Source organism: Triticum urartu, chromosome 2A (assembly GCF_056163025.1).
Source record: "Triticum urartu cultivar PI428250 chromosome 2A, HENAU_Tu73, whole genome shotgun sequence".
NCBI classification, from domain to species: Eukaryota; Viridiplantae; Streptophyta; class Magnoliopsida; order Poales; family Poaceae; genus Triticum; species Triticum urartu.
This window is the reverse complement of record NC_141874.1, coordinates 254,985,324-254,996,366: the sequence shown is the minus strand read 5'-3', so window position 1 is coordinate 254,996,366 and position 11,043 is coordinate 254,985,324.

The window sequence follows — 11,043 nt, the reverse complement described above, 5'->3', positions numbered from 1 at the left end:
TGAAACCGATTCAACTAAAGTTGGAGAAACAGACACCCACTAGTCACCTGTGTGTGAAGCACGTCGGTAGAACCAGTCTCGCGTAAGAGTACGCATAATGTCGGTCTGGGCCGCTTCATACAACAATACCGCCGAATTAAGAATCAACTAGTAACGGCAAGCAATATGTATATACTCACGCCCACAACTCCTTTGTGTTCTACTCGTGCATATAACATCTACGCATAGACCTGGCTCGGATGCCACTGTTGGGAAACACAGTAATTTCAAAAAAATTCCTACGCACACGCAAGATCATGGTGATGCATAGCAACGAGAGGGGAGAGTTTTATCTATGTATCCTCGTAGACCGTAAGTGGAAGCATTATGACAACGCGGTTGATGTAGTCGTACGTCTTCACGATCGACCGATCCTAGTACCGAAAGTACGACACCTCCGTGATCTGCACACGTTCGCCTCGGTGACGTCCCACGATGTAACATCCCAAATTTTCAATTTGGAATGTTATACATTAGATCATCATTGCATATCATATTTTATTTTTGCATTTTGGTTGATCCTAGAAAATTCTACGCAAAGGACCCATGGAGAGAGTTGGGGATTTCGTTATTTTCATATTTGAGTTTTCTCAAATTTTGAGAATAGGATCATTTGGTTTTATTTATTTTATCATCAATTATTTCTATTACAAAAATATGAGAGAGGGAATAAAATGACTTTCCCAAAATAGAGAAATATTGAGGATTTAATAATAAAATCAAACAAGATTTTATTTCGAAGTTTTTCGGTGTTTTATTTGAATTTAGGAAAAATGTGCATTTTTCAAAATTGCATTTAGGCCCCAAATAAATGTTCACTTTCTCGGGCTTGATTTTAGAAGCCCGGGAAAATTTATTTCGGGATTTTAGGAGTCCGTTTAGTATTTATTTTTATTTTTTTCCGAGCGGAAATAAATTAAAAAAAAACGAACCGACCTAACGGGCCGTGTCCGACTAGGACTCTGGCCCGACTAGGCTTTATAAGCCGAGGCCCAGCCCCGGGGAAGCCTAGCCGCCCCAGCCCCAACCCTAGCCACCGCCCGGTCCCGCCGCCGCTGCCCGCCGCCCGCGCCGCCGCCGCCACCCGCCCGCGCCGCCGAGGTTCGCCGCCGCGCCTCGTTTTTCGTGCCTTCGGTTTGAAAAAAACCGATCGGTTTTCGTCGGTTTTCGTCAGTTTAATAGATTTGGTTTTTTTTAAATAGATCGGTTTTTCCGGTTTATTTATTTTAGCGAGCGATCGTCGTTTTTCTTTTTCTCGGATTAAATCCGCGATTTTTCTGATCGCGATTCCTGATCCGATTTTCGTTTTAGTTTAACTTTTCGCTCGTTTATCGGAATCAGGCGATTCAAGCACCTAGAGTTTCGTCTCGAAACCCTCTATCCGTTTAACGAACTTAAACAAGATTTTGCTACTGTAAAATTTTCCCTAGATCCAGATTACTAGAACGAAGTTGTTTTCTTCCGCCGTTTGACTTTCGTTGCTTCGTTCGATTTGATTCTTTTTGCCAACCGGAGTTCTTAAGTTGAACCTTCTGGTTAGATCTATTATTTGAGTTTTACCTGTGCATTAGTTGAGTACTTATTGTATGCTTGTTTGTTTGTCTGCGATAGAGTATCCGGAGTGCGCCGGCTGTTACTTCGAATCGCTAGGTTTCCCGGATCATCAGCAAGGCAAGTAACACTTTGATCATACCTTTTCTACTACCCAGTTTTATTGCATTAGATCAATCCTCACACATTGCATGATTAGGATCTAATTAAATTGTGGGATGGGAAGTAGATGAGGTAGTACCTACTACCTGTTTATTATCAAACCTTTGGGAGTTACTTCTATGTTTGCTTATTATGCCATGCTATGCTAGTAGACGTGGATTGGGTGAGTGATATCCATGACAGATGTGAGATTGATAATTAATGGTTTATCTAAGGTGGCAACTTAAACACACATCTAGGTGGATTGAGGCACCCGGGTATTTCAGGACTTGCCTGTTTTCTTTTGGACCGCCACCCAGGCTCAAAGGGATCATGAGACTATTCATACTAGAAACTTCCGTGTGTAGCCACAAGCTATTATGGGCTCTAGCATAGTTGACTAAGTTGTGCGAACTCTTACAGTGGTAGACTAGCAGATGTAGGGGATGTAGGTGGTACGGTCTACCCGATCGTAAGGTGCTAGCGCTTCTGAAAGACTATGTCTCGGTCATCCGTCTTCTCAAACACCATGTAGTGCGAGAAAACAAACGGAGGCGATCGAATCTTGTGGGGAAAAGTGCGAAAACCTCTACAGAGTGTAACAAACTAATCATGGTTAGCCGTGTCCCCGGTTAAGGACATCTTGAGTATCTAGTACTTGGATTGTCATATGAATCTCAACATGTTACTCTAAATTAATTTTGTTGGGTTATGTTTAATGATGATGCTTAATTGGGATTGAGAATGCTGTCAACCATTCTCAATGTTTAACAACCACCTTGATAGTAATTAAAATTTTATTCCTTTGAAGTAGGGAAAAATTGGCTTTACGCAAAACTGTAACCATAGAGCTTTCCACCAGCCAAATATGCATATAGTATAGCTGTTTCATTCCATTACTCTCTATGTGTTACCTTGCCAGCATATTCCATGTGCTGACCCGTTTTCGGGCTGCAACGTTAATGTTGCAGACTTTTCAGACGACGATTAAGGAGTTTTTAGGTCGTGGTTCTATACTCAGTGATGCCGTTGGAGTTGATGGACTCACCTATCTTCCAAGCCTTCCGCTGTTATCGTTATTAGATGGCCTTAAGCCATATTTATTGTAATAAGTTCTCTTTTGAGACATTCGATGTAATAAGTGTGTGATTGCTACTCTGCTATAAATCCTCCGAGTACTGTGTGGTGTCAGCATTACTGATCCAAGGATGACACCGGAGCACAGAGATCAGACTGTTTGAGGTCTGGTCGCTACAGAGATGGTATCAGAGCACACGCTGACTGTAGGACACGACCACTAAGCTAAAGACCTAGATCACTACTCACTCTCTTCTCTTCTGACCTCTCATCTTTTCTATTTTTAGGATGGCGGATGCAAGGAATAAGTTTGCGCAACCGGATGAAGATGCACCATTTGGATGCCACTTAAAGGAAGTCACTAGATACCTGAACATAGGAGTACCAAGCTTCACGGGAACCTACAACGCCACTTTACCTGAAGAAGAGCGCTGGATGATTCAAGTTCAAGTTCCAGGAAGGACGTTCATGCCAGTCACCGAGCCCATAGAATTTTATTTTGATGCACCAACTTGGAGTCTAGGAAAGAGCATGGCAGCTCACATCACCATGGGACGCATTGGAGAAGTCTACCGCAAGGATCTCAGGGATACTATCTACCAGATTTGTGGGCGGCAAGTGAACACTGGGAGATGATCAGCATCAGGAATGATAGATCAATTGCAGCTTTTATCCAAGAGTTAAACCAGCACATTCGACGACAGGAGAACCAGATGTGCGCCGACATGATAGATCTGAAGAAGGCTAAGACCAGAATCAAGGAACTGGAGGAAGAACTCAAGGCTACACGTGAGGATTATGAAGAGGAAATTGAAGTATTGGTGGATAAGAATGCCGACCTAACAAAGAAGATTGGAATATTTATGGGAGGCCCGACGCCAGTAGAGGAAGACGAAGAACCCAAGGAGATTAGCCCAGAAGACACATCATCATCGACGGCACCGACTCGGAAGCAGATAGTAGCGATGATGACTATGTTGATGAAGCTGGAGCAGATATTATGGAGTCAACAACCGTAGAATATTTCTAATAGACCACCTCACCAGTAGTAGTAGTCCACCATGTAAATATAGTAGTCCGAGCACTTTTGTGATAGTTAAATCAATTGTATGCCTTTGGTTGATTGATTGAAGTGAATTGTTTGCTTTTGCCTCATGTGCATATGGGTAGTGTTTTATCTTTAGACCCTCTCTATTCTTATATCTCATCTTTTCTAAACCCTTAGATGCCTCCGAGACGTGACCCCGGATTTGCCTTTCCACCGGAGCTCACCCAGTTGATCCAGCAGCAGAACACATTGATGCAGTTGCTAGTCCAGAATTAGAATCAGGGGAACAACAACAACAACCCACCACCACCACCACCACCACTTGTTGACCACTTAGCCCGTTTTCTTAGGCTGAATCCGCAGGTGTTTTCCAATAGCACCGAGCCGATAGTAGCAGATGATTGGCTCCGCAAGACAGCTAGGGAGTTGACCACAACAGGATGCATAGATGCGGAGAAGGTGAAGTTTGCCGCACATCAGTTAGAAGGACCCGCAGCATCATGGTGGGAGAATTTCACAGCCACCTTCCCAGTCGACACTGTCACATGGGACCAGTTACAGCAGGCTTTCCGTACTGCCCATGTTTTAGCAGGAGCTATGGCCATGAAGAAGCGTGAGTTTCGTAACTTGCACCAAGGAGGACGGACAGTTGGCCAGTATGTGGAGGAGTTTAGTAAGCTAGCACGTTATGCCCCAGATGACGTTGCTACGGATGCAGCTAAGCAGGAGAAGTTTCTGGAAGGAATGAATGATGAGTTGAGCATGCAGTTGATGGTAGCCACCTTCAACAACTACCAGGAGTTGGTAGATCGTGCTCTTATGATTGAAGGGAAGCAGCAGCAAATTGAGAATCGCAAGAGGAAGTATGGACAAGGAAAGTACAATTCAGGAGCTCAGTAGAAGCCACGTTTTACCCCTAGACCGGGAGGACATTTTCAGCATACCCACGGGGGAGGTAGCTCGCACAATCACAATGGCACTAAGAATGGTAATGGCAATGGAGGAAGCAACGGCCAGAACCGCACCAACCCATCAACCCCAGCCAAGAAGGACTTGAGCCAAGTCACTTGCTATAAGTGTTCGAAGCCATGACATTATGCCAATGAATGTCCTGAAGGCCAAAATGGCAATGGAAGTTCTGGGAAGAAGCCGAACCCTTTCAACAGGGGACAGGTGAACCACGTTAGCGTGGAGGAGGTTGAAGCTCAACCCGATGCAGAAATAGGTAAGTTTTTGGTTAAGTCATTTACTGCACTCGTTCTTTTTGATACTGGTGCATCGCATTCATACATCTCAAGGGGATTTGTGGATAAGTATAACCTACCAACCCAAGCCCTTAGGTCACCCATGTTAGTAACCTCGCCAGGAGCAGAGTATGTGGTTAGTGTATGGTGTGATCGGTTACCATTAAGGATTGGTAACTATGTTTTTCCCTCAGACCTAGTAGTATTGGAATCTCAAGGATTGGATGTGATATTAGGCATGGATTGGTTATCAAAGTATGAAGGATATATTGAGTGTGCTAGTAAGTCAATTTTGCTTACCACACCAGAAGGGAGAAGGATCAAGTATGTATCCCGGCATGTGCCAAAGAGGACCCAAGTAAATTGCCTAACAGGAGTTGTGCAGGAGGAAGTACCAGTGGTAAGGGATTTCCCTGATGTATTTCCAGAAGAGTTGCCAGGCATGCCACCAGATAGAGATATTGAGTTTTTGATTGAGCTATTGCCAGGCACTTGGCCAATATCAAAGAGACCATATAGGATGCCAGCAAAGGATTTGGTGGAAATTAAGAAGCAGATTAAGGAGTTACTGGATAAGGGATATATTCGCCCAAGTTCTTCGCCTTGGGGATCGCCAGTACTTCTAGTGGAGAAGAAGGATGGGTCGTTAAGGATGGTTGTTGATTATCGAGGATTGAACGAAGTAACGATCAAGAACAAGTACCCACTACCAATGATCAACGATCTGTTTGATCGATTGCAAGGAGCTAAAGTATTTTCCAAGATCGATTTGCGATCAGGATACCACCAGTTGAAGATTTGAGAACAGGATATTCCGAAGACAGCTTTTACCACCAGGTATGGGCTGTATGAGTATACCGTTATGTCATTTGGTCTGACTAACGCGCCTGCCTATTTTATGAACATGATGAACAAAGTGTTTATGGAGTTTTTGGATAAGTTCGTCGTAGTGTTCATTGATGATCTCCTGGTATATTCGAAGAATGAAGAGGAGCATAAGGAGCATTTGCGTTTGGTACTTGGAAAGCTCAGAGAACACCAATTATATGCCAAGTTCAGCAAATGTGAGTTTTGGTTGAAGGAAGTAGGATTCCTCGGACACGTTATATCCGGAGAAGGTATAGCAGTAGATCCTGCTAAAGTTGAAACCGTGACCAAGTGGGAAGCCCCAACAACAGTTGGAGAGATCCGGAGTTTTCTTGGACTCGCAGGATACTACCGGAGGTTTATTGAGAATTTCTCAAAGATTGCGAAGCCTATGACGGAGTTGTTGAAGAAAGATACCAAGTTCATATGGATGGAGGAGTGTGAGGCTAGTTTTCAGGAGTTGAAGAAACGCTTGGTTACCTCACCAGTGTTGATTTTGCCAGACCAGACCAAAGATTATGAGGTGTATTGTGACGCTTCACGTCGAGGACTTGGAGCAGTGCTTATGCAGGAAGGGAGAGTTGTTTCATATGCCTCAAGACAACTGAAGCCCCATGAGTTGAATTATGCCACGCATGATTTGGAGTTAGTAGCCATAGTGCATGCATTGAAGACATGGAGACATTTCCTCATTGGAAACCATTGTGAGGTGTACACGGATCATAAGAGTTTGAAGTACATTTTCACACAGAAGGATTTGAATCTCAGACAAAGGAGATGGTTGGAGCTTATCAAAGATTATGATATGAAATTGCACTATCACCCCGGAAAGGCTAATGTAGTAGCTGACGCGTTAAGCCGTAAGAGCCATGTCAATACGTTAATGATGGGAGGGATACCCAAGGAGTTAGCAGAAAATCTTCGTGAACTATGTGTGGAAATAGTTCCGAGAGGCTATGTAGCAGCACTAGAGATTCAGTCAACTTTGATGGATAGAATCAGAGAAGCTCAGAAAACTGACAAAGAGATTGCCGCTATAAAGGAGAAACTGAGCAAAGGAAAAGCTAAAGGATTTCGTGAAGATGAGCACGATACCCTATGGTTTGAAGACCGTGTTTACGTGCCCAATAACCCGGAGATCAGGAAGTTGATTTTGCAAGAGGCACACGATTCACCATATTCAATTCACCCAGGAAATACCAAGATGTATTTGTATTTGAAGGATATTTTCTGGTGGACGGGAATGAAGAAGGATATTGCAGAGTATGTAGCAGTTTGTGATGTATGCCAGAGAGTAAAGGCAGAGCATCAGAAGCCAGCAGGATTGTTACAACCATTGCCGATACCCGAATGGAAGTGGGATAAGTTAGGCATGGATTTTATCACGGGATTGCCCAGGACTCGTTCAGGCTATGACTCAATTTGGGTTGTAGTTGATCGATTGACGAAAGTAGCTCATTTCATCCCAGTAAAGACCACTTACACCAGTGCTAAGTTGGCAAAGATATATATGACCAGAATAGTATGTCTGCATGGAGTTCCGAGGAGTATCGTATCAGATAGAGGAACCCAGTTTACCTCAAAGTTCTGGAAGCAGTTGCACGAAACTTTGGGTACCAGGCTAGAATTCAGTACAACTTTTCATCCACAGACAGATGGACAGACCGAGAGAGTAAATCAGATTTTGGAGGATATGCTAAGAGCTTGTGCGCTAGATTATGGATCTAGTTGGGACGATAATTTTCCATATGCAGAGTTCTCTTACAACAATAGTTACCAAACCAATTTGAAGATGGCCCCTTTCGAAGCTTTGTACGGAAGGAGGTGCAGGACACCGCTGTCGTGGGACGAAGTCAGAGACCGCCAGTTATTTGGACCTGACTTGATTAAAGAGTCTGAATAGAAGGTGAAATTGATTCGCGATAGGCTCAAGATAGCGCAGTCCAGACAGAAGAGTTATGCAGATTCTAAACGCAAGGAGACGGTTTACGAAGTCGGAGATAGAGCTTATCTTCGAGTATCTCCACTTCGGGGAACAAAGCGTTTTGGAGTTAAAGGGAAGTTAGCGCCATGATTTGTAGGACCATATCGAGTTTTGGAACGTATGGGAGAAGTGGCCTACAAGTTGGAATTGCCCGAAGGATTGTCAGGAGTACATGATGTGTTCCACGTTTCTCAGTTAAAGAAGTGTCACGCGGAGATGGCTGACGTACCGTTGAGAGATACAATGCCTTTGGAAACTATTCAGTTGGATAACGATTTGACCTACGAGGAGAAACCAGTTAAGATCCTCGAGTTTGCCAGCCAAGTTACTCGCAGCAAGGTTATCAAGTTTTGCAAAGTTCAGTGGAGCCACCACACAGAGGATGAAGCCACCTGGGAGCGAGAGGAAGATTTGCTCAAATACCACCCTCACCTATTTTCTAGCCAACCCGAATCTCGAGGGCGAGATTCATCTTAAGGGGGGTAGGTTTGTAACATCCCAAATTTTCAATTTGGAATGTTATACATTAGATCATCATTGCATATCATATTTTATTTTTGCATTTTGGTTGATCCTAGAAAATTCTACGCAACTCAAGGACCCATGGAAAGAGTTGGGGATTTCGTTATTTTCATATTTGAGTTTTCTCAAATTTTGAGAATAGGATCATTTGGTTTTATTTATTTTATCATCAATTATTTCTATTACAAAAATATGAGAGAGGGAATAAAATGACTTTCCCAAAATAGAGAAATATTGAGGATTTAATAATAAAATCAAACAAGATTTTATTTCGGAGTTTTTCGGTGTTTTATTTGAATTTAGGAAAAATGTGCATTTTTAAAAATTGCATTTAGGCCCCAAATAAATGTTCACTTTGTCGGGCTTGATTTTAGAAGCCCGGGAAAATTTATTTCGGGATTTTTGGAGTCCGTTTAATATTTCTTTTTATTTTTTTCCGAGCGGAAATAAATTAAAAAAAACGAACCAACCTAACGGGCCGTGTCCGACTAGGACTTTGGCCCGACTAGGCTTTATAAGCCGAGGCCTAGCCCCGGGGAACCCTAGCCGCCCCAGCCCCAACCCTAGCCGCCGCCGCTGCCTGCCGCCGCCGCTGCCTGCCGCCCGCGCCGCCGTCGCCATACGCCGCTGCCGCCACCGCCGAGGTTCACCGCCGCACCTCGTTTTTCATGCCTTCGGTTTAAAAAAAAGAAAAACCGATCGGTTTTCGTCAGTTTTCATCGGCTTAATAGATTCGGTTTTTTTAAATAGATCAGTTTTTCCGGTTTATTTATTTTAGCGAGCGTTCGTCGTTTTTCTTTTTCTCGGATTAAATCCGCGATTTTTCTGATCGCGATTCCTGATCCGATTTTCGTTTTAGTTTAACTTTTCGCTCGTTTATCGGAATCAGGCGAATCAAGCGCCTAGAGTTTCGTCTCGAAATCCTCTATCCGTTTAACCAACTTAAATAAGATTTTGCTACTGTAAAATTTGCCCTAGATCCAGATTACTAGAACAAAGTTGTTTTCTTCCACCGTTTGACTTTCGTTGCTTCATTCGATTTGATTCTTTTTGCCAACCGGAGTTCTTAAGTTGAACCTTCTGGTTAGATCTATTATTTGAGTTTTACCTGTGCATTAGTTGAGTACTTATTGTATGCTTGTTTGTTTGTCTGCGATAGAGTATCCGGAGTGCGCCGCCTCTTACTTCGAATCGCTAGGTTTCTCGGATCATCAGCAAGGCAAGTAACACTTTGATCATACCTTTTCTACTACCCAGTTTTATTGCATTAGATCAATCCTCACACATTGCATGATTAGGATCTAATTAAATTGTGGGATGGGAAGTAGATGAGGTAGTACCTATTACCTGTTTATTATCAAACCTTTGGGAGTTACTTCTACGTTTGCTTATTATGCCATGCTATGCTAGTAGACGTGGATTGGGTGAGTGATATCCATGACAGATGTGAGATTGATAATTAATGGTTTATCTAAGGTGGCAACTTAAACACACATCTGGGTGGATTGAGGCACCTGGGTATTCCAGGACTTGCCTGTTTTCTTTTGGACCGCCACCCAGGCTCAAAGGGATCATGAGACTATTCATACTAGAAACCTCCGTGTGCAGCCACAAGCTATTATGGGCTCTAGCATAGTTGACTAAGTTGTGCGAACTCTTACAGTGGTAGACTAGCAGATGTAGGGGATGTAGGTGGTACGGTCTACCCGATCGTAAGGTGCTAGCGCTTCTGAAAGACTATGTCTCGGTCATCCATCTTCTCAAACACCATGTAGTGCGAGAAAACAAATGGAGGCGATCGAGTCTTGTGGGGAAAAGTACGCAAACCTCTGCAGATTGTAACAAACTAATCATGGTTAGCCGTGTCCCCGGTTATGGACATCTTGAGTATCTAGTACTTGGATTATCATGTGAATCTCAACATGTTACTCTAAATTAATTTTGTTGGGTTATGTTTAATGATGATGCTTAATTGGGATTGAGAATGCTGTCAACCATTCTCAATGTTTAACAACCACCTTGATAGTAATTAAAATTTTATTCCTTTGAAGTAGGGAAAAATTGGCTTTACGCAAAACTGTAACCATAGAGCTTTCCACCAGCCAAATATGCATATAGTATAGCTGTTTCATTCCATTACTCTCTATGTGTTACCTTGCCAGCATATTCCATGTGCTGACCCGTTTTCGGGCTCCAACGTTACTGTTGCAGACTTTTCAGACGACGATTAAGGAGTTTTTAGGTCGTGGTTCTATACTCAGTGATGCCGTTGGAGTTGATGGACTCACCTATCTTCCAAGCCTTCCGCTGTTATCGTTATTAGATGGCCTTAAGCCATATTTATTGTAATAAGTTCTCTTTTGAGACATTCGATGTAATAAGTGTGTGATTGCTACTCTGCTATAAATCCTCCGAGTACTGTGTGGTGTCAGCATTACTGATCCAGGGATGACACTGGAGCATAGATTTCAGACTGTTTGAGGTCTGGTCGCTACACACGAACTCACGATCCAGCAGAGTGTCGAGGGAGAGCTTCACCAGCATGACAGCGTGATGACGGTGATGATGAT